This window comes from Syngnathoides biaculeatus, chromosome 13 (genome assembly GCF_019802595.1).
Source record: "Syngnathoides biaculeatus isolate LvHL_M chromosome 13, ASM1980259v1, whole genome shotgun sequence".
Taxonomy (NCBI): domain Eukaryota; kingdom Metazoa; phylum Chordata; class Actinopteri; order Syngnathiformes; family Syngnathidae; genus Syngnathoides; species Syngnathoides biaculeatus.
The window spans coordinates 212,969-240,576 of record NC_084652.1 but is presented as its reverse complement, the minus strand read 5'-3'; the positions used below and the strand labels follow the sequence as shown (position 1 = coordinate 240,576).

At 44.7% G+C, this 27,608-nt stretch overlaps 1 protein-coding gene and 1 long non-coding RNA gene across 6 annotated transcripts in view; one reads left to right on the top strand and one right to left on the bottom strand.

Annotated features, from left to right (window-relative positions):
* Nucleotides 1–14,581, bottom strand: part of LOC133511409 (uncharacterized) — a 51,789-nt gene extending 37,208 nt beyond the window's left edge. The window contains exons 1-3 of the long non-coding RNA XR_009797901.1: nt 14,444–14,581; nt 12,963–13,165; nt 7,929–8,032 (exon numbers count right to left, since the gene is read on the bottom strand). This is a non-coding gene — a long non-coding RNA (uncharacterized LOC133511409). The remainder of the gene's footprint in view (nt 1–7,928; nt 8,033–12,962; nt 13,166–14,443) is intronic.
* A 386-nt stretch (nt 14,582–14,967) lies between these two features.
* LOC133511404 (adhesion G protein-coupled receptor L2-like) overlaps nt 14,968–27,608 on the top strand; it is a 153,265-nt gene continuing 140,624 nt past the window's right edge. For all 5 annotated transcript variants that reach the window (XM_061840288.1, XM_061840287.1, XM_061840289.1 and 2 more), the window contains exon 1: nt 14,968–15,106. The gene's annotated coding sequence lies outside the window, so the exon portion shown is untranslated. The remainder of the gene's footprint in view (nt 15,107–27,608) is intronic.

Sequence of the window (27,608 nt, the reverse complement as noted above, 5' to 3'; positions counted from 1 at the left end):
TCCGCACTGCTCACGAAATGCGCTTTTGACTCGAGTGAGACATGTTTGAAGGGATTGATGCGGCCACCGTGGACGGCTTTGCACCTTTGGTCTTGAAATGGTCTCGAGAAAGGTTTAAATCATCCTCCGCTCCTTCCACATCTGCCGCAGCTTGCATGCAGAAGAAAAATGCTCTTACAATAGCATCATTGAAGAAGTTGGGCCTTAATCTGAGCTTGTGTCAACCCTCACAACCGCCACTTTTACACAAATACCTTTTTTTTTTTTTTTGCCTCGTACATTTGTTGCCGTTCTGTACAAACACAAAATGTGGGACAAGGTCCATCCATTTGTTTCCTGTACCACTTGTCCTCATTCCAGGTTGTGGGACACCTCGAGCCAATCGCGGGTGAACTTGGGCGAGAGGCAGGCTACACCCCAAACTGAGCATCACCCAATCACAAAGCACATATCCGCAAACAACCCATCTAAAAATCTTGTTGCGGCCCGTTTTGTTGTGTTAATGGCACGGCGAGATCATTGGGTTCTGTGTAGAAGTCAAAGGCTGAGAAATGGGATCTGTGTGTCGAAGAGGCTCACGCTCACAAAAGAAAGCAAGTCCCGACACAAGCCCCACCACAAAAAGGCTTCCTTTAAAATGCGTCCATTTCTCTGAGCCGCTTATCCTCGCAAGGGTTGCGGGAGTGCTGGACCCTATCCCAGGTGTCAACGGGGAAGAGGCCGGGTACACCCTGAACTGGTTCCCAGCCAATTGCAGGGCACATGGAGACACAACAGTCGCCCTCCCAATCCCACCTAGGGGAAATTAAGAGTGTCCAATGCTGCTTATCCTCACGAGGGTCGCAAGCAATGCTGGACCCTATCCCAGCTGTCACGACCAAGAGGCAGGGTACACCTTGAACTGGTCACCAGCCAATCGCAGGGCACATGGAGACACAACAGTCGCCCTCCCAATCACACATAGGGGCAATTTCGAGTGTCCAATTAATGTTGCATGTTTTTGGGATGTGGGAAAAAACCGGAGTGGCCACCCAGAAAAAAAACCCACGCAGGCAGGCAAGGGGAGAACATGCAAACTCCGAACAGGCAGGGCTGGGGGTTGAAACCTGGACCTCAGAACTGTGTTGTCAACGCTTTACCAGCTACACCGCTGTGCCACCCTTGTTATGCTATATTATCCGTCCATCCATTTTCTTTGCTGGTTATCCTCACGAGGGGCGCGGGGAGTGCTGGAGCCAATCCCAGCTGTCAACAGGCAGGAGGCAGGGTACAATTGAACTGGTTGCCAGCCAATCGCAGGGCACATGGAGACACAACAGTCGCCCTCCCAATCACACCGAGGGGAAATTAAGAGTGTCCAATGCTGCTTACCCTCACGAGGGTCGCAAGGAATACTGGACCCTATCTCATCTGTGTTCGGGTATATAATTTCCATTGAAATCCTGACTAACTCCAAGGCTGCAGCTTGACACCTGGGGGATTGGAAATTGGAAGAAAATATTTTTTTTATTCTCCCAAGAATGTTATATCTGCATGTTTGTGGAATTGTTTGCAGAATGTTGAATGGTATAGAATTCTCAAAAATAATTGAATTACAATTCAAGGCTAACTAAGGGTCCAGTACTGTGACCCAATCAATGGTTTTTTTTCCCCAAAGACTGCACACAAGTGTACACGTCCCGGCGTTCTGTGTACGGCTGCTACAATGAACACGCTGCTTTTCCTGAGAGGTTGCACACCGCGCCGTGTCTTTTGACGAGATTTCATATAAAGATGGAGCCCGCACCTACAGCTTACCTCAGACCATGCTGCAAACTAGACATGTGACAAGCTGCCATTATCGAGGGAGGCGTCTTGGCTGTTGCCGAGCAGGAGCCGCCGTGACACGACGGCGGCGAGCGCGGAGCGCCGCTGTCTGAAGCGATTCAACCGAGCATGAGGATAATCCTTGACTGGGACTGTGAGAGGGCGACAGCGTTATTGATTTCAAAATTGGGCAGCGCTCGATTGGATTTTCAAGCGAAGTGAAAGCGGCTTGCGCTGCCGTTTTCACCGTCATCACCAAAGGGTGATGGTGATATTTTGGATGTGAATGCAAGCGTGTGAAAGGGCTTTGATTATGACAGCACACGCTAGGAAAAAAAAAAAAAAAAAAAACATCTCGCAGCACAAGTCTCACTCGGTTGGACTTCTTTTATCTCGCTCTTTGGGAAAATATACACTTCAGTCCCAGGCTACTTCGGAGAGGCATTCACATCTATTTCAGATTTCTTTTTTTTAAATACTTAAGCTCATGAGCTGCTTCAAAAATCAGTCTCTTCAAAGCAACCAACCAACCTCAGAGAAGATAATATCATCTTTTTTACCGGATTTATTATTTATTGCATCTGTGTTTGGTGTTAGCTTAGGTTTGTGCTCCGGGGCGCTAAAAATAGAGGCGGTCCCAGGCCGCGTGCATGAATGACGGGTTCCCTTGCACTGGCACGCAAAGATGACCCTGTTTTCTCTTTTCCTCAAAAGTCAACCCACAGATCCAGTCCGCTCCAAACCGAGAGATGATTTTCAAGGAAGGTCTTGCGTGGCAAGTGATCCCCAAACAGAAAGTTGTATGAGCTACACTTGGCTGGAATCATTCTCTATTTTTCGTTTTGTTTTGTTTTGTACTTCCTGTAATGCGCCCACTTCCTTTCAGCACCGGAACAATGAACTTTTGTTGCCGTTTGTGCAAGACAGTCAACTTGTTGCGCACAAAGCAGCGGCACAACATTCGTATAAAAGATAAACGTCCACCACTTGGGAATGAATTAAAACAAAGTCCTTGAGTAAGCTTTTGAAAATGTTCCAGGCTGAAAAGCAATTCTTTCCTACTCTGAATATGTTTATTTCTGGGTTATTATTTTACTAACAAAAGCGACTGTGATTCCGCATCCAGTTTTTTTTTTTTGCCCAAATTTAAGTGAGACGGCTGAAGAGCGTCGCTGCATGAGCCAAAAAAAGACCCGGCGAGTCGGGAGCTGTGCTTCTTGTCAGACTTGATGTGTTGTAGCGCGCTGAATTCACAGTCTAGATTCTTGATCTAACTTCTATCGCTGGAGTTTGCTGTCAACTCAAGTCTCAAGGGAAGGGGGTTGGGAGGAACCCCCCCCCCCCCCGCCCCCGAAAAAAAACAAAAACAAAAAATAAATAACCGAGTCTTCCATTAAGTCCCACTTTACTGTGGCTGAAACCTGAAACAACCTCCAAACAACCTCTAAATACATAAATAAAAGATGCAGTTATACAGTAAGTGGAAAGGTGACTTCAAAGAGTGCTATTTAGTTATTTGTATTTTACAGCCATTTTCATTCATTCAAACTCATTTGAATCTGGAGAGATCAATGAGGATAAGCAGTTACTTTTAATAATGCCAGAACAGAAACCAAACAGCAACAGAGAAAATGAAAAAGAAAAATAGGTTCAAAAGCAAAGTAGTTATCATATTGTGGAAATGGTACACGCTAATAATTGTGTCACGTTTGACTCGAACTTTGAGTGCCTATTTTAGAGCATTACAGGAATATGGAACAAAAAAACTGAAAGTATATCAAAGTGCAGCTACTGATAAACGGAAAACGATCCATTGCATATCTCGTCATACGGATATAATTGTCCATTTTACCTTCTGATATACAGTACAATCAAGAGAACTTTAATGTTACAATGAAGACGTAATCCATCAAAAAAAAAAAAAATCACAAAATGTCATCCCAAATAGTCACAAATTTTTTTGTGAGCACCATGACATATTTCCATTTCTTCCAGATACCATTTTGAACATCCCATCTTCTCCCACTACAAAATTAAATGTCCGATAAGGACAAGGACAAACACTGAAAATTGGTCATTTTCAAATCATTCTTGACACCCGTCTTATTCTCCAGATAACTTTTTTTGAAAATTGGTCAGTACAACTTCCCTTACTAATCAATAGTGATGAAAACTTTCTCCTTGTCAGAGGTTACGCAACTCTATAATTCACCTTAATATTCAACCGCTAGCCTCCGACCACCAACTTATTCATATTTCTCAACGGGTTTCGCAATCTAAACAAAAATGTATTTAAATTAATCGACCGCCTTCTTGTTGTCTCAGCCACATTGTACTAAGCAGCCAGGACAGAGGAGCGTTTACCACTTTTCTTGCTAGGCCACCACTACGTTTTGATAAGTTCCATCGTCATCGTGTTCCCCCTCGAGGTGGCCATCGCCAGAAGCCAAAGTAAAACACGTTTAATCCTGTAGTTGCGCACTATGTTAAACTCTCTGTTGAGGTTTTACAATGTCCATTTTCACATGCAGTAATGTCTGATTGGTTTCCAAATGCCGCCGGTTCGACTCTACATTTAATACTAAGTTGAGTGTGTTTTTAGAATAAATGCCACTCGGTGCGTGTCGACCTCGGAGCAAAGAACGCCGTTGCTGCGAAACCCAGATTATAAACATCCTTCAGATACCACACGGTGGCTTGGATGGAGGGCAACTGGATTTGACGGGTACCAGGACATCTTTAATCTGTCATCTACTGGGCAATTGAGGGCAGCGCAGCGTCCTCTTCCCACCAGAATCTTCTCAAACAGGCCACGTTTGCTACTTGGGCCACAAAAAATTTTGTAAACCAGGGCAGATTTGCTGTACTAGTAATATAGTTCATGCTCGGTGTTGCAGGATTATTAGAATTTTGGCTGCAGGACTTTCAATCGCCTGGCAATGTGTCTGAAGTGTCAGTCGGTTTGGTCCAGTTTATCAGGCGTTTGCAGTCAATTGCTGTCATTAATAATGAGTACGAATCTGCATCAATTGCATACTTTATATCTGAATACTCTTTATTGAAGCGTTTGCGTAAAGTGGGGTACTCACATACCGACAACAGGGTACATTTTGAACATTTTCCTCTTCCTCACAAAGTCAGCAAAAGTCAACAATGTACCATAATTCCCAGCCTATAGAGCGCACCTGGTTTTAAGGCTCAGCCAGTACATTTGTAAAGGAAATACCATTTGGTACATACACACGCCGCAGCCGTGTAAAAGCCGCAAGTGCCCACATTGAAACCCACATTCAAACACGAGATATTTACAAAGAAAGATGGTACACAGACAGTTTAACGCTAGCGCGGCGCTAACGCAAGTGCTAACCCTAGCACCGCGCTAAAGCTAGCGTTAATGCTAACAGGACCGGTTAAAATAAAAGTTACTGGTAAATATTACTGAGACACGCCAGAAACACAGCAGCAACACCCTAACGCTAGCGCAGCGCTAACAGGGTCGGTAAAAGTCACTTCCTCAGCAGATATATTCCACCGGTCTCACTCTGATGTTTTCCGCTCAAGTACCCCCTTGGGGCCGTTAGAAAAAATGCACAAATTAGACACATCACCACATAAACCGCAAGGTTGAAAGTGTGTGAAAAAAGTCGCGGCTTGTAGGACGGAAATTACGGTAGTCAACATATAAAATAACAGTTAATCTAGCTCAGGGGTCACCAACATTTTTGAGGCCGAGGGCAACTTTGTGAGCACCGATCGTACGAAGATCCACATGACCCGTTTGCGGCAAACTTCTCAGTCAGAGTTCATTAGACAGAAAACATTTTTGTTGTCATTTTACGACCGATTTAAAAATGTCATTAATGTAAGCAAGTCAGATTCAAAATTTAAAGTACAAATAATAACAATTTGTGACCCGTGCTATTTTTGGAACATGCCTCGCGGGCACCTTAAGTGGTCCTCACGGGCAACTATGTGCCCACGGGCACCGCGTCGGTGACCCAAGGTACTCGCTTCTTCTATTTCCTGTTCTTACATTACTTTTTCTTTTTGTGTTTTCCTGTAGGCTCAAACTTGTTTTATTTACATGCTGGAGCGCTCTTCTTGCTTGAAAGTTCACAAAGACAAATGACCTCCCTCACGGTCTCGATACAGCAGAGAACCAAAATATCAAAGAAGAATATCAAGAGAAATAATTAATTATTTAAGAGAGCAGAGGAGCATAAACAAATATGGAGGGATGTGATTTTTATTGCAAGTATAAACAAAATGCTCTCAAATGATAGGGCAGGATTGATTATGGCAGAAAGAATCTTATCGTAAAATGTGCTTTCTTTTGTGAGTTAACATCATAATTGGTCTTTTTCATTCCTGGGGAACCGCCATGGATGTCTAGATCATGATAAGGTTGACCCTTTTTATCCGCCTCGTTGCTCACCAGGCTGCACCGCGCTGAAATAAACAAAACGAAAAAAAAAAACCAAAAAAACGGGATATGGATGGAGGCTTGCTCAATGCGGAGAAGCTGCGGTATTCCAGTCTGCGTGGAACAAGAGCGATTATCGAATCATCCTTTGATTCCAGACCCCGTCCCCCCCCCTCCCCCCCTACCCTCAATGAACGACTCCTCTCTTATAGAACGGGGATCGCCTTTGAGTTTGAAGCGTTTGATCATAATGAGCAAAACCACTTGGTAATGACTCGGGATGTATTCACCGCAGCATTCCCAGCTCTCCAGCCAAACCTCTTCTTCACCACACCCCACGTTATTCTGGAAGCTTTGTCCACCAGCTCGCACAAGACAACGCGCTTCAAAGAGATGCACGTTGCGAGGGCCTCGAGTCCTCCGAGTGGCGTCTCCCTGTGGGGCCTCAAACCCACGAGATCACCGACAACCTCAAAAAATGTAAACGACGCTTACGTAACGCAACGCGAGTTTGGAAGTCTAAGGAGGTGAAAGAATGCTCCCCCCCCCCACGCAGCCAGCCTTTCCGCTGTCGGTTTTCAAGCATGAGTTACGAAGCTTTATTAACGTTTTTAAATAAATTAGGAAACGACTTGTAAAAGGAGCCATATGCTCAAGTCACATGTGACCATTAAACACAGTCAAAGTGCAGCACGGCAACAACGTGTGATGTTTATTGTTCATGCTTTTAATTATTGCAGACAAAAGCAGTAACCAAGCGATAATGAGCAGTCACTGGTAATGTTATGTTTACCGTCCCCTACTCCTTTCCCCACTCCGCAGTAATTAATTTATATTGGGTGAGCAAAAACAGAAGTCGAATGTGGAAGTTTAGCCGGTGGTAGGAAGCAGAATTTGTGTCAGTATTGATATAAAGTAAAGCCTCGGTTCTCGAACGTCCCTGTTTTCGAACAAATCGGTTTTCGAACGCAAATATCTCGATTTTTTTGCTTATGTTTTCGAACGCACCGGAAAAACACGGAAATAACATCGTGAGCGGCATAACCAGTTGATCCACCCACGACGCGTTTTGCTATTGTCAATTTGGACGCCCCCCGTAAAAAAACAAACAAACAAAAAAAAAAAAACGGAAATGACATAACGTGCGCGGCGCAAACTTTTGTTATTCTTTAAAAACGCAGCGTCAGCGATCATGGCCCCAAAGAAGGCAAGTTGCTCGATTAAAGTTATTTTGCACTTTGTTAATAAAAAAAGTTCACAAGGCTGGGGGCCGAGTAGCTACAGATACGGCAATGCACTCCCTGACTAGTGTACTTTATTACTGAAGCATACATTTTAAGCAAAAAATAAATATATTTCTTAAATCATTTTGTAATATAAAGTATTTAAACTATACATGTATTTCTACTGTGCAGTTTATTATCAGGAAAAGCTAAAAAACTGCTTGAAAAAGCACATTTTTTTTAGGCTTGGAACCCATTATTTCTTTTTCCATGCATTGTAATGAGAAACATCTATTCGTTTTTCGAACAAATCACTTCTCGAACCGTTTTCTGGAACGGATTGTGGTCGAGAACCGAGGCATCACCGGACAGTAGTTGCATACGTGCTACGAGTTGAGCATTTATCACAGATAGATGACTGATAAGTCAGAGAGGAAAGAAAAAAATAGAAGTTAAAGCAGTAAAAGTAAGCTCACCTTCGCTGTCCAATGGAGGACAAGCATCTGTTGTGTGTGACACATACAGTTCTTGACCGCAATCATCAGATGCAGTGCTGATTCAGTCGCGACCACTTTGCTGTCTAAAGAAGTAAAACATGATGTCAGCTCTGAGAGTGAGACATTACATTCAAGCACACTTCCGTTATGTACAGCATCTGGCAGGCTTTTGTCAAACTAACACATTTCCACCCATGTATTGACATGCATTTGGATTCAGACTTTTCAGAATATTCCGTACAGTTCATCGGCGTACTGAGTTCCCACGCGGTAAGTAGAGTATGAGCTAAGGAGCAGGAAGAGTAACTGCTCCATGCTGTAGTCACACATCTAAATCTGTAAACAAATACAGCACGGCTCAGATTCGGGCTAACAGACGTCGTGGCTCGCGATATGCTTTTGGCGGTACATCAAACTTATGAACTCGTTGGAAACTGCATCACATGAACGTGAATATCGGTAAAAAAAAAAAAGAAGACGCAAAGGTAGCGTAGCGTTTAAGGATACGAACAGCAAACAATGAAGTAGTTTGCGCTGCACCGTAGTTGTAGTTTTTCATTTGGTTGTTTTATATTTATGGGATACAAGTGTTTTCCATAAAAATATTGACTATCATTGCGAATTTACAGTTACGGAACCGGACGTTAATGATAGACTACGGCGCGTTCCGAATTACGCGCACATTTGGGATACGTCACCTTCGTAAAAACTGAACTCTAGTGAACAGAGGACCCCTCCCATACCCTTAATTTTTTACATTTACCGTAATTTCTGGCCTATAAGCCGCAACTTTTTTCACACACTTTCAACCCTGCGGTTTATGCGGTGATGCGGCTAATTTGAGCATTTTTTTTCTCACGGCCGCAAGGAGGCTCTCGAGCTGAAAAGGTAAGAGCGAGACCGGTGGAATATATGTGCCGAGGAAGTGACTTTTACCGGTCCGGCCCTGTTAGCGCTGCGCTAGCGTGTTACTGCCATGTCTCAGTGATTTTTACCAGTAATTTTTATTTTCACTGGCCCTGTTAGCACGGCGGCGCTAGCGTTACCGCGGCGATGCTAGCATTAAACTCTATGTGTAGTGTCTTTTTTTGTAAATATCTTGTATTTCAATGTCGGGCACTAGCGACTTTGACACGGCTGCGACCTACGTATGTACCAAATGGTATTTCCTTTACAAATGTACTGGGTGAGGCTTATAACCAGGTGCGCTCTGTAGACCAGGAATTACAGTAACTTAAAGTGACATTAAACCTTTTCTTGTTTAGAAAAAATTTGAGCACTTCTACATTTTGCAGTCAGGTTTCAAACTCAAGGCCTAGGGGCCAGATCCGGCCCGGCGCATGATTTTATGTGGCCCGCAGAGGCAAAACCTGTGTATCGACTTTCATGATTTTTTGTTCAAATCTGTCCCAAAATTTCAAATTGTCATGTCATAGCATTTCTGTGTTACCAAGCAACAATAGTTGGAAAACCCATTACTCTTGATTTCTGATTTCAAAACTAGTTCATAAATGTCTTATGTTAATATGATGAGGCAGTCAAAGATTTGAATTGCCCTTCGAGGGAAGCCCTCCGTAAAATGTGGCCTGTGACAAAATGACGTACCGGTACAGGTCTACTTGGTCGGCATCCAATTTAGTATTAGCATCCTATGCTAATCTCAGCCACCGAGGGTCATATTGCTCCAGTACTGAATCCGCGACCTAGCGACAACACGGTTTAGTTCATGTCTTTCTTTCTTCGGTGATACAGTCAGCGCCTTTCAGCATTTGCATTGAGTTTCTCAGGAAACAGCAATTTGGAGTTTTAATGATGAGGTCCTTTCGAGCTCGTTATTTACTGCACGGCGCCCGTTTCTGCGACGCGTCTTTCCAGCCCTCCGATGAGTCGGCAGGAAAAAGACTTCTCAGATTCTTGCGTGAGCTTTTATTTTTAGGGGCTTTTGAACACAGGAGAGAATGACAGGGCGCGATGAAACAGCCAAGCCAAGCATTTTATGGGACTGAAAATAAAAAAAAAACAGAGAACAGTCTGTAGTTGTTCTTGCTTTTTTTTTTTTTTTTTTGTATGTATTTACATATTCACTGTACCGACCGCAATGAATGAGACGCTCGTCCGAGGAGGGCTGACACTTTCACTCGTGGTCCATACATAAACATTATTTCTCTCATTATGCTGATGTGAGCTTATAAATTCAGGCTGCCTCACTCATCTTTTTCACTTTCCACCTGGTGAGCATGACCCACATCTCTTGAGTGCGGCCAGGCGTCTGTTTTGATACCGAAGCGCGGGTAACGGAGACCACTCATCCCGGGCTATGTATTTTGGCTCACGAGAGGGAGCCAAGTGACATTTCAGACGTTAATAGATCCACATTTGGCGGTTAAGTATTTGTACTCGGACTGACTCCTCTTAAGCAAATACATCCTGAATTAAATGTCTGAATTCCCACCCCCGGGGGCAGCTCTTATTATCAATGCCGGGGAGCTAAAAATAGTAGGATAATGAAAACTCCTGCTAACCCTACATGTTTTTTTTTTTTTTTTTTAAATGAAGCGGCGTGGGCCTGAGCTTTAAAAACCTGAGGAGAGCCTCGCCGCAAAAAAACTGGCTTCCAGCTGTGCGGATCCCTTCCTTTCGCGTCGCCTGACTGCTAAGACAACTTCACATGGTGTTTGCAGGCATAATGACAGAGCGCAGACAGCTCAGAGAGAAAATTGCATTCTGCTGTGACAATCGGGATGAACGACAACAAACAGACATTATGTATCGCACGGTGAAAATAGTTGCCACTCACCCTTTTGTGCGGTGACTGAATAAAATACTTTTCATCCCCATTTTTTTGATGGTCTTTTATACCCCGCAAAGGGCATATCCACGCTAAATTGCTTTGCTTGTTTTATAGGCAAACATGCTGTTGTCCAGTTAGCCATTAAGATTAGATCATATTTGCCCGTAAATGGAATTTTAATGCTAATGTGTTGCAGCTTACAGTAATGCACTCTCAACTTCGGAGTGGTAATTCCAGCAAGAGAGCTTAATCACGGCCCCAAAAAGTCAGTTGGGGTTTCGCTTTTAAATCCCCCTCTGGGACACTCACCAAAGTTAAAAATAAAAACAACACACAAATCTTCTTTGAAACCATCACATAACGCGTGTTGTGATTTGCAAATAATATATCTCAGGGGCATTAATTGACGGCATTAGTGTCGTGTCGCTATCCACTGAAAAGCGAATCCTCTCTTACAATTCATTTAAAAAAAACATTTAAAGGTCAAGTGTCGTGAAATGTGTGATTTTTAGTATGTTATTCATGAAAAAATGGCTGCCGGTATGGACCCAATCGTTTTTTTCACCATAAAACGTGATTTTTGACGTATATGGCTTTTTGTAGCTCCTGCCATGAAAATCTTCTCGAGGGATTTGTTTTGGACAAGAAGCAGGAAGTGACGTACGGGGCAGGAGCGCCCTCCAGCGGACTTGTTTGTTTCTATCAGTTTTACCTGCGGGACGCTAGCTCGTTGCTCCTTCGCGTTAGCCAAAATGCCGCCTTGTTGCATTGCTGGATATTGCTCGAACACTCGGAAGTATGGATTTACCTTTCATAAGTTCCCAAGAGACCCGGTTCGTCGTGAAAAATGGACTGCACAGGTGCAAAGAATGAGGGCTTTGTGGGTCCCAAACGACAGGTAGGTGTGAATACAGCTACTAAAAAAAAAATAATACTTTGGGGCCGTCTCTCATAACGTAACAAAAGATCCGCGTACGTATGACGGGCGCTAAATGTGTCGATGTGCGAGTCGGACGGCTGCCGCGTCGGCTCGCTGACAAAGGCTGCGGCGTCGGGCTCGCGGACGGCGGCGGCTATGAACAACGCTGCCGACAATTACGCACTCAGCTGCGTATGACGACAACGGTGTAAAGCGGCCTGGATCAGCGCCGTGATAAGCCACCTTGGCGCCTAAAATGAGCCACCCCGGCCAAGGTGCTGCGTCCGCCGGTCATGCCTTCGGCGATGGCTGCCGCGTTGGGCAGATGGCGGCGGCTGTGAACAACGCTGACGGAAATGGCACACTGAGCCGCATGCGACAACAACGCCATAAAGCCGGCCGGGAGGTGGTTTGGCCGTGATCCGCACATCATCTAAATATGGCTCAAACCAATAGAGTCATATTCCCCCAGTCACTTCACTCAGTTGCGAGATGTTCTCTTCTTCGAAAAAAGAGCTTCCGTGTCACAGTTGGTGCCACAGCGTATTTTCAACGCCGAAGGTTCGGGGTGACATCACGGACAGGAGATGCAGCCAATATGGCGACCAGTTGGATGTCGAACGACACTTCCGCAACTTTGCGCATGGATGACGCGCTCTCCGCTCATATTTATTTTTTCGTATAGACATTGAAGTGAATAATGTTATATGTATTTTTCATTACAATATCTAATATAATTCTGTTTATAGGGATGACACTTGGGCTTTAAGCATCACATGTCATGATTTTTAACCACTACAAATGCCTTAACTTAAGTGAGTTCTTAATTTAAGAATAATAATTGTGCTATGTATTTATTTGTCACAAAGTATTTTAATAATCTATGGAATGTTTGTTTATTCTCCACTTTTTTTTTTTTTGCCAAATCAAAACACACATCACATGACCGCTGTCTGCAAATTCTGTTTGGCTCTCGACTATTATTTTGTGAACCGGAGCAGTTGACTTTCTTCTTAAAGGTCCGATGCCGTCATTTATGAAATAGATCTCTGATGTCCTTTTATCGTGTTTGCAAGATAATTTGGGTTGGAGATGCCCGATATTGCCGTTTTCCAAGTGAATCCAAGTTGGTCTTTTACACCTGGCACAAGAGACGGACCGATTTCTCATTAATATTCAATTTGCAAATAAGCTCTGCACAGATTGGAATGCAGTTTACCTTCATTTGACTAATCGCATACATACCGGACAAGTATTTACTTTTACAAGCGCTCCAGCTGCAAACAAGTACCGTGTTACTTACCAGAAGCCCCAATTTCCTTGCTCAGTGATTCCCCAGACCGGCTCATTTTTCAGCAGGTGTGCCAGATGCCCACAAGCGATGACGATGGTGACAGCTGCCATTGTTTGGGGATGTCGCCAGCGATTCGGAGTCCACAGTATTCTCAACGCCGACTGGCTGCCGAGACCCAGCGTCACACGAATTTGAGTTGAGTGGGCTCGTACCTGAAAGTTAATTTGTTAGTTTATGTCAAAACATTGCCAAATTTTGATTCTCCTGTTTTGCAAGTGGTTTGTTTTTACAAAGGATACCGTACACAATTGACAAACCATCTGTGATCAACAGCTTTCCAATTATATCAATCTTTTGGAAATAGAATGATCTTCAGAAAATTAGCAAAGTTTAAGACAAAAGGTGACAAGTCTCTAAGCCCTATTGTATTTGCATTAAAACGGTAAGCAGGAATTGGTATTGGTAGTCACAATTTTTTTTATTTCTTTCAGAAACCGAAAATATATCACTGGAATTGTCTTTAAATGAGCTGAAAATACTGGTCTCATACACGTAGAACAGAAGCTAATAAGCAAAGCCGGATTTCTCCTGCTTCTTGCTAGACTCTATTTCGGTTTAGTGCTGTCAATAAACATAATTAACCAATAAAATAACTGCATATAGACCCAACTCGCTCCTTTTTAGCGTACTAATTAATCTGAAAAATAAATGAGCTAGACCCCAGGTCTTAGTCGTACCCCGAATTCAGATAACTGTAGTCCACTTTGAAGTAGACTCCACTCCGGTTTAGTGCTGTTGTTAGACATAGTAACCAATAAAATTACATATAAAGCCAACTAGTTCATTTTTAGGGCACTAATTAATCTGGATAACAAATCCAGGTATTAGCCACAGCGCGAATTCAGGTCAATCGATTCCACTTCAAACTAGACTCCACTCCGGTTTAGTGCTGTTGTTAGACATAGTAACCAATAAAATTCCATATAAAGCCAACTAGTTCATTTTTAGCGCACTAATTAATCTGGATAATAAATGAGCTGGACCCCAGGTCTTAGTTGTAGCCCGAATTCAGATAACTGTCGTCCACTTTGAAGTAGACTCCAATCCGGTTTAGTGCTGTTGTTAGACATAAGTAACCAATAAAATTACATATAAAGCCAACTAGTTCATTTTTAGGGCACTAATTAATCTGGATAACAAATCCAGGTATGAGCCGCAGCGCGAATTCAGGTCAATCGATTCCACTTCAAACTAGACTCCACTCCGGTTTAGTGCTGCTGTTAGACATAGTAACCAATAAAATTCCATATAAAGCCAACTAGTTCCTTTTTAGCGCACTAATTAATCTGGATAATAAATGAGCTGGACCCCAGGTCTTAGTTGTAGCCCGAATTCAGATGACTGTCGTCCACTTTGAAGTAGACTCCAATCCGGTTTAGTGCTGTTGTTAGACATAAGTAACCAATAAAATATCTCCATATACAGCTAACCTGTCAATTCCAGGCGTTAGTTCGAGTCTGAATGGATCTTCAATCCGTTCCGGCTCCAACGAGGACGCCAAGTGGATTTGAGGAGGCTCCACTCCGTGTTTTCCACTGCAGCGCGTCGGTCGGCTCGGCAGCTGCCTGCCAGCCAGCCAGCCAGCCTGCTTGCCTGCTCAGTCATCCTCCTGACTGCCGTGCGAGTCGCGTGGATGCGACGCGCCACGAAAACCTCGCAGCAGCTCACCGAGGATCTCTTCTCAACGCTGCCCCGGCTCGAGTGCGCTCAACGGCGAGCTTCAACGGCCCTCCGGGACCCACTTCGTTGCGACCTCGCTCGGGACTCCCCTAATTGCACCTTGTCTCATTGGAGCGTGTTTGCCCCACTCCAACGGTTTTTTTTTTTTTTTTTTTTTTTAAAACGATACACGCTGGGCACGGTGCGTTACTTTTGAAACTCCGCCGCTCATGGAGCTATTCGTCCCGACCTGGATGTACCGACGCGACGCGGAGCGTCTACCTGCCGCCGCATGCCCGCTGTGAGGCGACCCGAACATGCAACCAAGCTGAGCCCTGCTCCTGCTCAAATTTGTCTTGTTGTTGTTGTGGGGGGGAAAGCAGACCGGCCGAGTTCCCGATCTGAAATTCACACGACTTCATCCTTCGAGCACAGTAAGTAGCAACCTCCCTTTAATCGATACATGTCGTTTAACCGCAGAGCGGGAGAAGTGGCTCTTTGGCAGACTTCGGAAAATGTTCGATAACCGCACCGAGAAAAGAAAAAACACTAATGTAGAGTTTGTCATTTCTTTTTAATTTTAAAACAAGAATTTCGATGAAAAGAAAAAAAAAAGACATTTGCTGCTGGTCAAGTGCAGTCAAGCCGTGCATCTTTGATCAACAGCTAAGTAGCTCTCCCCCTCCATCTTGCGGCTGTAAAATAAGATCATTACACACAACATGTATAATTCACGGAGCCCCGTGCCAGCCATGCGAGATGATGGCGCGCGCGCACAAACACGAGCAGACAGATGCAGAGTTTTTACAGACTCGAGTGCAATATCTTCCGCCGACCCCCTTCCTGTACGTGAGTGGTGTTTTTTTTTTTTTCTCGGGGAGAGGGGGGCAGGAGCCTCCCGAGAGCAAGGCACCGCTGACACATCAAGGTTAAACCACGTTTAAGGCTCGAGTCGTGTCGGACGGCGTTCGATCGTGGGGTTGTGCTGCAGCGTTATATAAGCCGAACGCAGTCGAGTATCGGGTCGTCGATTACGAGAACTCTTCCTGGGAGATGGTCGAGTTTGAGGGTTCAATCGCGAAAGGTCAGTGGTCAAAGAGAGGAGTCCTCGTGGCTTGCGGTTTCCACCTCTAGGGTGATGGCCTTGGTGGTGTTCTTCTGCAGCACACTCAACAAAATATGTCTTCATGTGCAGTGGGGGACAAATTCAAGCATGCGATTGTCCAAAAACGTCTCTTTGGTGGGATCCTTCATACGTCATTTGTGCTTATAGTTTGGATTTGAATGTGCTGTCACTGTTGAGCGTTTTTATTTGGAATCATAATTGACATTTTGGACAGCTTATACTTTACTACAATCGTGGGGGGGGGGGAAAGAAGGCAATATCATAAAGAAAACATAAATTCAATGTGAACTATGATGGGTAAAATATGCTGGTGGCATTTGAATAAAGCTGCAAAAAAAAAAAGTACATTCTCCAATAATTTTCTACACTTCATTAACATTTTCATTTCCTGAGTGCAACTCATGTAAACATTTTTTTAATGCTTCACAGCAGTTGTGTGATTTTCGGAACCATGTTTGGAATCATCTAGAAAAATATGACATTAAAGGCAAGAGATGTGCAGTATATGATGTTGATGAATAAATATAATGTAACAGAGTCACCGAGCCCTTTGGTGCACGCAAAATGGGTTTGGTTCCCATCCAGCTGGCGAAACCGGACAGGATAAGACGGATGGCCGACGTAGCGGCAGAACAAATATTTATTATTCCACGTCGAGATAATTTATGGGCTTTTTATGACAGTTCCTCTGAGGTTTTACATTTTCGAATTGCATAGTGGGCCGTATTAAATGCGCCGCCACCCTTTATACGACCCACGGGCCGTAGGTTCCCCCACCCTGTCGTTTAATTGAAGTGGACTTACTCATTTGAAGTTTCAGATTTGGGGGGGAAAGGGGGTTCTACGTGACCCCTTAATGGATCAATGCATTGATTAAGAAGTGCCCCCCCCCAATACTTGTGGTGCGTGTAATGTATGTAACAGCTGTCAGGGTGTGGAAAAAGAGGAGCACTTGTTTTTTTTTTTTTTTTCTGGGTTTTTCCACGCCAGCTCATGCATTATTATTACGTAATCTGCAGGTTGGGAGATGACAAATCCGGGTTGGATTTTTAGAAGTTTTATTTTTTATTTTTGGCCTGCACCAAAAGTCCCCCTGGCTTGGAATACGAGGTGGAAGGTGCATTGTTTGACGATTGTTTTTTTTTTTGGGGGGGGGGGTGGTGGAAAAAAAATCCTGCTTTTCAAGCCCTTGCAATGGATTGTGGGGGACAGGAGGAATTGAAAGAGAACGCGAACGAGGGTTGTGGACAAATGTTCTGTTACGTTCGCACCGCACACGTGCGCCCTTCCACTCCATCTCTCACCCAAGCCGGGCCGGGCGGGCAGGCCGCTCGCGGAGGGGGGGGTTCCATTTGCCTGTGTTGTCCCGGGAAGGAAGCGCCATCTCATCTCGCCTGGCGCAAATGGCTTCAATGCAGGCAAGTGTGAATTCTAGCGGCTTTTTTGTAACTTGCCATTTCCATTTCAAAGTGTCTGCATTTCAATAGGGAGAACATGAGCTCCCAGCGCCCACTCCCACTCCTACCCTCTCCTCACTCCCTTCTCCACTCTCCTTCACTCTCCTCTTCCTCTCAAGCAGCCTCGTCCTCCTGCCAATGGACGATGTAGACTGTTTTATAATGATTTTTTTTTTTTTTTTTTTTTGGCAGGGGGGACAGCCCGCATTTTGTTTTGTGACGGTGATGCAGCGATAGAACTTGTTGGCTGTAATCTAAATCATCAAAAGCCTTCAATAGTAATCGAGCGGGAGCGTTGGCCACCTTGGCTCGCCTTCCGTCGCCGCCCCTCCCAGCGCACGTCGACAAAGATCTGATCTTCAAGGGGGGGGGGGGAATAAAGCGTCCAGTGTGCGCGTATGTAAGTTGACGAAAATGTGTTTACTCACTTTGACTGGTATTTTGGCCGCAGAAATCTAAAATAGCCGGAGGGAATTTTTCTCCCCGCTCTGTACGGCTGCAAAGCGTCGGAGCTTTGGTGTGACACTGAGCAACTGATTGTCTGCAGCAGAAATAATATTTTATTTCGCTTTATGTGCAGCTGTTGTGAGCAAAAATACTGTGACGGCATTTTTTTTTTTTCTTTTTTGGGTGGGACGGTGTGGAAATACTCAGTGGACTAGGACCTGCTTCACAGCTGTGAGGTTCTGGGTTTGAATCTTACCTCTGGCCTTCCTGTGCGGAAGGGGCCTGTGCGGCTGCTTGTTTGTCGACAGCAGGGGTGTCGAACTCATTTTTGTCGCGAAGGCCCTTATGACTGTGAAACTATGAAAATATTTCGCCTCATCATAATTTACACATGAAGTTTATGAGCTAGTTTTTGAGAAATCAAGGGTAATGGGTTTGTGAACTACTGCTGATGTTTGGGCACGCAATAATGCGTCCAATATCTCAACGTTATCATTCGTGACATGACAATTTGAAATTTTGGGACAGATTTGAACACAAATCATGGAAGTTGATGCTCATAATTTGCCTTTGCGGGCCACACGAAACCATGCGGCGGGCCAGATCTGGCCCCCGGGCCTTGAGTTTGACACCTGGGGTCTACAATATCGAGAGTGCTCGATGACTCGGCATCGTTTGCACATTATTGTCACTGTATCACCATAACTATAAGCGTTGGCATCACATTTCTGAGGTCCCGGGTTCGATCCCGGATCCACCTGTGTGGAGTTTGCATGTTCTCCCCGTGCCTGCGTGGGTTTCCTCCGGTCACTCCGGTTTCCTCCCACATCTCGAAAACATGCAACATTAATCGGATACTCTAAAATTGCCCCTAGGTGGGATTGTGAGCGCGGCTGTTTGTCTCGATGCGCCCTGCGATTGGCTGGCGACCAGTATTGGGTGTACAGGTGCAATTCCATACACATTTTTATTTGTTACCAAACATAAAATCCGTGTTCATTTTACCAGCCGCTTATTCTCACGAGTGCTGTAGCCTATCCCAGCTAACATTGGGCGAAAGGCACACTCCACCTCGAAGTGGTCACAGGGCACATATTGACAGCATCTGTGAGGGGGGGGGAATCGATCCCACGCTGCCCCCACTAAAGTCAGGTCTGTGTACCATTACACCGTCAGTGACCTTCCAAACATGAGGCGTTAGTTACTTATTTTATACACGCTATGATTTTTAATACAAGAAAACCTATAAAAAAAACTCCTAGGTGACAGGATTTTTTCCATTAGGAGGCGATATAACCCAATTCATCACTGCACTGGCGTAAATACATAATCAGTCAATATTTACATGACAAAGAAATGCATAACAGTATGGCGGGATGTAACCGAGTTTGTCATCTTGTATCTTTCGGCGGCGCGCACACAAGTGACAACCTCGTATGTGAACTGAGGACTCTTCAGTCACCTTCCCGTGCCCTCGTCAGGTCTTTATTGAAATTGATTTTGTTTATAAATTTACAGAGGTTAACTTGTCATCGTAACTCGCAGTTAACATCGCTTGTACACTGAATCGAGGTTTTTGACGACAGCGGAGGCCTGGACTTCGTTAATACGCTCTTTGTTGTTGCCATTTGGAAACGAGAACAACTTGGAAGTCAACTTGTGTCACAGAAGACAAACTTTGTGTCTTTGGGCCGCTATTGTGCAACTCGGCAGGGCCAAAAATCTCTAAATTATACATCAAAGGAAAGAACTTAAAGAACTGCAACATGTCCTTGGGTTTAATACAGCTAAGTGCACGCATGTGTGCTGTGCGAGCTCAGATTTTCAGTCCTTTTTTTGTTCCGAGCCGTTTGAGCTAAGGAAGAAGGAGTTGGCGGGGGGGGTTGCCGGGGAAATGGCAGACACTCACCTGCCATCTTCACTCACTGGGCGTGGGCTTTGACAGCTGTCTTGTCTAATTCCTTTTGACGCGCTCCGCACTGAAACGTCGGACAACAAATGGACAAAAAAGCCGAAGGAGGCGAGCCCGCCATGAATCATCGCCGCCGGTCAAGATGGGACACTTGAGTTCCGATCACAGGATGAGCAATCGACCGCGGTGGGAACCGCCAAGCTTGAGCCCTAATTTGTCCGGACTTGTACATATCTTTCACAAACAAATCAATGGAAATTGAATTCATCTTCATTCGACTGGATCGTAAAACATTTCTCAACTGTACGGGCAATGCTCAAAATTTGTAGCTCTCGTGCAAGTGTTAAAAGAACCATCAGTGGTAGTTTTCACGAGACAAACAAAGTGAAATGCGTACTCGATCCTGCGCTTGTGCTGTGCTTATAGTAAATAAAGCTCCTGTTAGTAATAATAATAGCTTAGATTTATATTGCGCCTTTCAAGAGGACCGGGGACACTTAACAATAACTCATGGGTGTAATTAAAATGTTGAATATGTTGGGAGCGCCATGTTAGCGGAAGATTAGCTAGAAGTGGCCGCCCGCCAGCTGCTAACCGGCTGGCTTGACAGCGAAACGGGACCTTGGTGGAAGCCTCCAGTAGATGTCCGACAGGGAAGCAGGTGGGGTTGATGCCTTCGCTACATAGCAGGATAGGTGTCTTCACATCTTCTTTTCCTTTCGGCTTGTCCTGTTAAGTGTCACCGCAGCGTGTCATCTTTTCCCATCTCAGCCTATCTCGTGCATCTTCCTCTCTAACACCCACTGTCCTCATGTCCTCCCTCACAACATCCATCAACCTTTTCGTTGGTCTTCCTCTCCCTCTTTTTGCCTGGCAGCTCCATCCTCAGCACCCTTCTACCAATATGAGGATACTCTCTCGCCTCTGGACCTGTCCAAACCATCGAAGTCTGCTCTGTCCAACCTTTTCTCCAAAACACCCAACTTTGGCTGTCCCTCTAACGAGCTCATTTCTAATCCTCTGACCGAGAACCTCAACATCTTCATTTCTGCTACCTCCAGTTCTGCTTCCTGTTGTTTCTTCAGTGCCACCGTCTCTAATCCGTACATCACGGCCAGCCTCAACCACCGTTTTATAGACTTTTGCCCTTCATCCTAGCGGAGATTCTTCTGTCACATAGAACACCAGACACCTTCCGCTAGCTGTTCCAACCTGCTTGGACCAGTTTCTTCACTTCCTTAGCACGTTCACCATCGCTCTGGATTGTTGAGCCCAAGTATTTGAAGTCATCCACCCTCGCCATCTCTTCTCCCTTTAGCCTCACACTTCCCCCTCCGCCCCTCTCATTCACACACACATATTCTCTTTCACTTCAGCTAATCTTCATTCCTCTCCGTGCCTCCATCTTTCTAATTGTTCCTCCTCCTGCTCCCTGCTTTCACTACGGATCATCTGCGGACATCGTAGACCAAAGGATTCCAGTCTAACGTCATCTGTCAGCCAGTCACCACACGATGCACAGAAAGATCCAGATCGCTATCGGTATAGCGGTGCCAGGTAAGAGCTAGCTGGTAACGGCTAGCCGCTCAACGTAAGATCTCGGAAGTAAACGATAACGTAACAATAAATATTGGCGCAGTGAGGCAGCTGTAGAGCATCGGCCTAACAGTTTTGAGCCCTGGGGTTCAAATCCCAGCTCCCTCTGTGTGGAGTTTGCATGTTTTACTATTTTTTTTTTACTTTACTCTTCGAGTTTCATGTATTTTTAACTTTAGTTTGCACTGCACCTTATTTTTTTCATCGCACTTGTTGCAATGACAAATAAATCTGAATCTGTGTCGATTACATGGGAGATTTTTGTGCAACCACTCCCTCCACGAGCTCGCCCCAAGTGTGCTATTATCTCCAATGACTTTTGACTTAACTCGCATAGGCCTTCGTTCCGCCTTGTTTATGTGTGGGAGGGCTCGAGCGGTAACAGATCGCGGCAGCGCGCGGGTCAGGTCACCGCAACGTTGTTGTTCACTTTATTGAAAAAGGTTGCTCAGGAGCCGTTGCTCTGCTTCGTTCTCCTCCCGGCAACCTCCGCTTTCCCGTTATCAACTGTGAAGACACAAATTCCATGCTAATAATATTTGTCACTTGCAATATGGACGACTGAGCAGCGTTGAGTGTCGTATCGACAGAAGGAATTCTGACACTGAATTAGAGTTGAAGTCCTTTAAGCTGTTCAGATCCCACATAAGCGCAACACATTACAACCTTACCTGGTGACATTTTTACACAGATACATACATCAGAACACGTTGAGATGTTTGTATTTTACGTTGAATTAATATCGTTAACCAAATGCTCAATGTTGTTCTGATCTGGATTACTTTTGACGTTAGTTTGACATTATTGCATATGACCTTGAACCAATATCAAATGTATTTTATTTTTTTCCTACTTTTGCCCACAGTGGCATTTTTATTCCAAATATGTGGGAAACCATGAATTTACAATAATAAGTCAATTTTTGGTGCCCTGTGATTGGCTGGCAGCCTTTTCAGGATGTACCCCGCCTCCTGCCCGACGACTGCTGGGAGCGGGTCCGGCACTCCCGTGACCCTTGTGAGGATAAGCGGCTTAGAAAATGGTGGATGGATAGTCCATTTTTGTAGCAGATATTAGTGTTCGGATCACAGTTCACAGAAGTACTTGATGTTTACAGTTTTCATGAATGTATGATTATTTTTTTTAAAGGACTGATGGAACTGCAATATACCAACATCCCCACCGGGGAGAGCAGCTTCCGTATTTCTTCAAAAAGTGATGTTTGGTTAGCCAACACCAGATGCAGGAAGGTGTCTATTAATAGTGTGCAAAGTCATCTTTGCAACAATATTATTTTACTAATTTATTACAATTCATATAGATTCAAGATGAAAGAAAACGGGGACAATTGTGGTCAAAATGTAGGGAAATTTCAAGAATGATGCAGACTGAGCAGAACAAATAAAGCCAGAAACATGTGGCGTGATCACGTCGGGGTCTTCCAAAACATACATTTTCCTTAAAGGGGCCACAGTGACTCCACCTAATCGTAGCTTTTTATTATTATTATTTTAAATATAATTAATTGCAGGGGGACCTCGGAAGGCTCCACCAAGGGACCCCACAACATAACACTTTTGGGACAAACTCAAAACATTCCACATGGATTGTTAATGATGAAAAATCCACAAGTCTGTTCATGGCACCTGTCTTTACCTCGATTTTCCCCAAAAAAAAAAAAAAAAAAAACCCAACAACTTCTTTTTCTTTAAAATTGTTTCACTTCACTTCCTGTTTAACTTTTCCCCTGTAAACTTTTTTTAGGTAGCTGAATGGTTAGGTCCGCATTAATTGCACACTTTGTTGTCTGCCGTACAATCGTGTATCACGAAGGAACTGCACACCCATAATTCCATATTCCACATGGATTCCTAATGACGCAAAATCCACAAGTCCATTTATCAAACCGGTTTCGACCTCCAATGTTGTTCCGTGCGTTTTCGTCTAATGACTATTTGCGGCCGGCTTGTTGTTTTGGAGCGACGCTAGCACGTTTTTCAAGGCTGGCGATCGGAGGCCTTGACTACTCTCAGGGGGCGTGACTGACAGGTGAAGTTCGATGTGGAGGCAGATGTAAATATTACGCTCCTTGGCAGAGGCCATTTTGTTGATTCAACCGAGTGCTGCTCGGCGGGCTTTCCGTTGAACTGTGAATCCCCAACTTGGCTGTTATGTGACTCCCTTGCCCAAATACAAAAAGACAAATGACTGGAATGATTACGTGTGAGGGTAGTTAACGTGACGGATGAGTGCATGGTGGTGAGGACGTCGACGGCGGCGGCGGCAGGAAACCCTCTCCTGTACTACCACCGACTGCGTTCAGAATGACGGTTGACTTTCCCCCCCACTGCTTTTAAAAGTGATATTTAATGATCGACAGAGCCGCGGAGCTCAAGGTCTTAAATCGGAGCGGCCCTATGCACTCCTCCGCAGCGACTTGGTATCGTCAACGGCGGCGATGCGCTTTTAAAAAAAGATCCTGTTGCCATGAGTGATGGATCATCCCGAGTCTGTTTGGGCCGTGCGTTAACCCATTGCTGTTTGCAAATCCCTCCCCGTTGGGGAGCTGTCGGCAGCGCGTGATGGATGGGTCCTGGGTCTTTAGACTTCATCTATCAGAAGATTAGCGCTGACCTGCGAGTTGTCCGGGCCGCCCTCAGAGCGCCGTTTGCCCAACTCTCTCCTCTGTCATTAGCGAATGAGCACGTTGCTTTTGTTTCAAGTGGGGGGTGGGGGGGTTTGGGATAGTAAGCCTGCGTTCTTTATGTGGTGCCGTCGCAGGTCGCAGGAAGTGTGTGTGTGAAAAAAGGTCAGCATGAGGTGCTTCTGAAGGGTCGTTCATCTTCCTGTGCTTTGTCTCGTCCTCCGAATTCCTAAATAATTTCGTGTAATTATTCAGTTCATACCCCACTGCAGTGGACTGTCTCCAGATGACCCCCCCCCCCCTCCACTTAGTTCACCCCCACATCCTTCCTCCCGTATTCTCCATATCATATAAAAATGTAAATCACTCTGCTGATGTAGTGTGACGGTATTAGTTCTCATTCGGCGCTAAAAAAGGGAAGAAATGGTACATTGTCAGCTCACTCCCGTCCGTGTTTCATTTCCCACATGTGCAGTCCGGAGCGCTCTGCGTTTGATTGACAGCTCGTATTCTTCTGTCAGAGGCTTTCATTTGCGAAGTTACTCAGTCGAATTAATGGCAAAAATAATTTAACTGGAATCAGTCCTTCACTTCCAAATTTAGCGCGCCGGTGCTGCCGTGCTTGAATATCACCTCCTACAATGTGGCACTGCTGGCACTTTTTTTTTTTTTTATGTTTTCTTAAATACCGAAAGAGTACTTGCAACGTTGTCACGGTGGTTGTACAGATAAAGCTTTTTTTTTTTTTTTTTTTTTTTTGTCATGCTCATCAGGGATACACCTGAAAACTGAGCTACGGTTACTTAAGATGAACCGCTTTATTTAAACAATGGCGCATTGCGGAATGGAACGGAATGCCGAGTCGCCCGGCTAATCCCATTCAGATTCAAATGCGAAGGCCGTTCGCAACGAGCTGAAATAACTCCAACCTCTTCTCGTGAAGCTCGTCAACATATGAATGCAGTCAGACCAAAAAAAATAAAAACTCCGTCAAAGATTTGTCATTTCTGTGGGAAAGCTCGTTAAAAACATTTCACCTTCACCGATCTTTATTTTTCCCACAACTCCCCATTTAGATTTCTCACAATTGTCGCCGCTAAGCAACGCAAAGGAAAATCCACTCGATCAACAAAATTCTCAATAACCGAAAACTCATAAGTCCATTTATGCGACCTGTAACTACTTCTAATGCGCTTATGAATAAAAAACCCATCGCTGCTTCTTTCTTGCAATTAATCTCCCATTTCGATTTCCCCTGCAGCAAGTTCACAGCGTTCTCCGATGGTCGCGACAAAATTGTTTTAGAATAAAGAACTGTACGACGTGATCAAATTCCACCAGTAACAAAATTCCTACCGATGAAGTCCGTCGATCATAACTCTCTCAACATCAAATATAGTATCGAAAAGAAAAAAAAAAAATACCAGTTTCTACGTTTTAGATGCCGAGGTTGCTTCTACTTGTTTACTTGCTGTTTAGGTTTCACCAGCAGCCAGTTAAGTCCCATCAGAATTAGCCAAAGCAACTTCTTCTTCTTTTCCTTTCGGCTTGTCCCGTTAGGGGTCGCCGCAGCGTATCATCTTTTTCCATCTGAGCTTATCTCGTGCATCTTCAATGGGCTTTTGCCTGATTTCCAGGCGTCAAAAGGAACGGTATGGTATTAGTTTATCCCACGGGTGGAAACATTGGATCACTTCATCCAGCCATCAGCTAAATTATTATTATTTTTTGTGTGTGCGCACAAGTTACTTGTCAAATAGAAATGTTTCAATTTAACATCTTAGTAACCACAGAGGAGAGATTTGATTCATTGGTACTTGGACTCCAGTCTTCTGGAGTCACTGTTTTTGCTGACTTGTCAATCTTGCGACTCGACAAAAACTAAAAGATTTGAGGCTCGACTTGGAGTTGACGAGGGGTTGCACGTACTGTACATACAGCCATCCATCTTCTTCTTCATCCATCAACCTTTTCTTTGGTCTTCCTCTCGCTCTTTTGCCTGGCAGCTCCACCCTCAGCACCATTCTACCAATATGAGTATACTCTCTCGCCTCTGGACTTGTCCAAACCATGGAAGTCTGCTCTCTCCAACCTCGTCTCCAAAACATCCAACTTTGGCTGTCCCTCTAACGTTCGTATGATCGGCAGGACAAGTCACTGTGGCATTCCCGTCTTGACCTCGAATGTTATGTCAGATTTAAAGGTGCATATTTTCTTTGAGTCCAATAGCCATTTGAGACACTCACGTTATCTTGAGGTGACACCGGCTTGTTTCCCGAGGTGAGAGGTCATCTCCCGAGCCCTCGGGAGTTCTCGGGGCGGTGATTGTCAGCCGTTGTCACGTAGGATAGGAAACAGCGGCAGGACGTACGGCCCGGAATGGCCCGGCCTGCTTTCACAACGCGTCAGCTCACTCAGCCGTCTTGCTCGAGCTACGTGTCGGCGGAGTCGTCCCTCCTCGGCGCCACCGGGGAGCAGCTTTCAAGGGTAATTTTGGCAGCTGCTGTGAGCGAAGTTTTAAATCTAGGTTTCGTCCTCTCAAGCATAATGTTGACAACCCCTCAGAAACAAAACACTGAATATATGGAATAAGTATTTGGCAGTGCTAATTTGTTCCATTTTCAACTTTTGCACAGGCCAGGGGGCACCAATAATCGGCGTCTTGGCATTTGAAGGGTTCTGATGAAGTTCTGTTGGCTAATTGCTTCAGAGTGGAGTTTTAATTAGGAGACATAATTATTCTGTCATTCAGAAACTGAGCGTAGTCCCGTAAAATGTTTTTTTTTTTTTTTTTTCCGAAAGGATAAATATAATTACGTCTCCTTGTTGCCAAGGCTAAACAAAACGAGTGTCCTCACAACTATTGATTCAAGTATTTTGGAATAAAATCTTTTAGGATGGAAAAAAAAAAGATTTCCTTTCTAAAAAAGATTCACCACTACGGTTTGTGTACATGGAGATACACAAAAGCTAGCTGCGTAACTCCCACTAACAACCCGAGCTGAACTAAGCCCCCCTCGTTGACATACAAAGATGTGAAATCTTTGAGTCGAGATATATAACCACGTACTTTCACCACTAGGGTTTGTGTACATGTACGTACACAAAAGCTAACTGCGTAACTGCCACTAACAACCCTAGCTAAACCAAGCCCCCCGTTGAAATCTTTGAGTCGAGATATATAACTACGTACTTTGTTGACACTAATTACTACTTTTGCCTTTCCCTGGGCTTTGATGCCATCATAGTGTTAAAGAGCCCCCCAAAAATAGGTGAGTTTTCCCAGTGACTAGCTTTTGGCGCGGTTCCTCAGAAAAAAACACAGATAAGTGAATAGAAAATCGCAAATAGGCGAGGTTTCAGTTATTGACTTCATTTCTGAACTTTTATACGCACACAGCAACCCAAAGCCAGAATATTGTCCCAGAGGCAGTTCTAAAGACGGGAGTCTCGCTTCTTTTCAATAGCAAGGCGCTTCTAAGACCTTTGTTCGGGCTTTTTAATTACAGCAGCTCTGCCTGTAATTGATCCGGGCTTAGAAGGATTTAACTGTCAATGAGAGCTTGCTTGGGCGTTAATACAGCCGAGCCAACGCTTCCACCTTTGTGTCGTGTTTTTGATGCCGTTGACTGCATCTGTCAGCGCGGCGGTACGACGGGCCTCGCCGTGCAGACGAACCACCGCCATTTGCTTCCGCTCTGGACGCGTCTTTTCGCAGGGGATCTTCGCTACCCGCCCGCCCGCCCGCCGCGTC